The sequence below is a fragment of the Leucoraja erinacea genome, unplaced genomic scaffold (genome assembly GCF_028641065.1).
Source record: "Leucoraja erinacea ecotype New England unplaced genomic scaffold, Leri_hhj_1 Leri_246S, whole genome shotgun sequence".
NCBI classification, from domain to species: Eukaryota; Metazoa; Chordata; class Chondrichthyes; order Rajiformes; family Rajidae; genus Leucoraja; species Leucoraja erinaceus.
In genome coordinates this window covers 60001-61282 of record NW_026576147.1, presented here as the reverse complement: position 1 = coordinate 61282, position 1282 = coordinate 60001, and positions in this window count along the sequence as shown.

The following is a 1282-nucleotide window of genomic DNA, read 5'->3' as shown; positions in this document are numbered from 1 at the left end:
GTAGGGGCGCTCGCCGGTGTGGGTGCGCTGGTGCACCAGCAGGCTGCTGGAGCGGGTGAAGCCCTTGCCGCACTGGGTGCAGGTGTAGGGGCGCTCGCCGGTGTGGGTGCGCTGGTGCACCAGCAGGTTGCTGGAGCAGATGAAGCCCTTGCCGCACTGGGCGCAGGTGTAGGGGCGCTCGCCGGTGTGGGTGCGCTGGTGCACCAGCAGGCTGGCTGGAGCGGGGTGAAGCCCTTGCCGCACTGGGCGCAGGTGTAGGGCCGCTCCCCGGTGTGGGTGCGCTGGTGCACCAGCAGGTTGCTGGAGCGGGTGAAGCCCTTGCCGCAGTGGGTGCAGGTGTAGGGCCGCTCCCCGGTGTGCACGCGCCTGTGCACCTTCAGGGTCCAGGACGACTTGAAGCCTTTGCTGCAGTCGGAGCAGGTGAAGGGCCGCTCACTGCTGTGCACCCGCCGGTGCTCCCGCAGCCCCGACAACTGGGCAAAGCTCTTGCCGCAGGTGGAGCAGCCATAGGGCTTCTCGCCCGTGTGCACCCGCCGGTGCTCCTTCAGGACCTTTGCCGTCTTGAAGCTCTTGCCGCACTCCGAGCAGTCGAAGGGGTCTCTCGCCAGAGTGCACGCGGTTGTGCTGCATCAGGTGGCCATAGCGGGTGAAACTCTTGCCACATTCCGAGCAGTCAAAGGGGCGTTCTCCCGTGTGCACCCGCCGGTGGATCTCCAGCTGCTCGGGTACTGCCAGGCCTTGCCACACACGTCGCACTCATAACGCTTCTCCTTGTTGTGCCCCGTCATGTGGTCCTCCATCGAAGCTCAGCCCCTCGAAGCTCAGCCCGCACACCGAGCAGATGCTGAGCCCGCACACCGAGCAGATGGGGGGGGGGGGGCTCACCGGCACCCTGGCCGCCCTCAATGGCCGCTCACGTCCCCGTCTCTCCGTCCACAGCAACGGCTCCTAAACCCTGCAGTAGGGGAACACAGAGGGTCAACAAGCTGGCAAACGGGACATTACTAGCACGTATTGGGTGTGTTTATGGCGGAGAAAACCGTTATATAATTCTGCGCGGCACAGTGGCGCAGCGGTACAGTTGCTGCCTCACCGCCAGAGACCCGGGCTCGATCCTGACTATGGGTGCTGTCTGTGTGGAGTTTGTACGTTCTCCCCTTGACCTGCGTGGGTTTTTACTCCGGGTGCTCCGGTTTCCTCCAACATTTCAAAGACGTTCAGGGTTGTAGATTAATCGGCCTCCGCAAAATTGTTAAATTGTCCCTAATGTGCGTAGGATAGT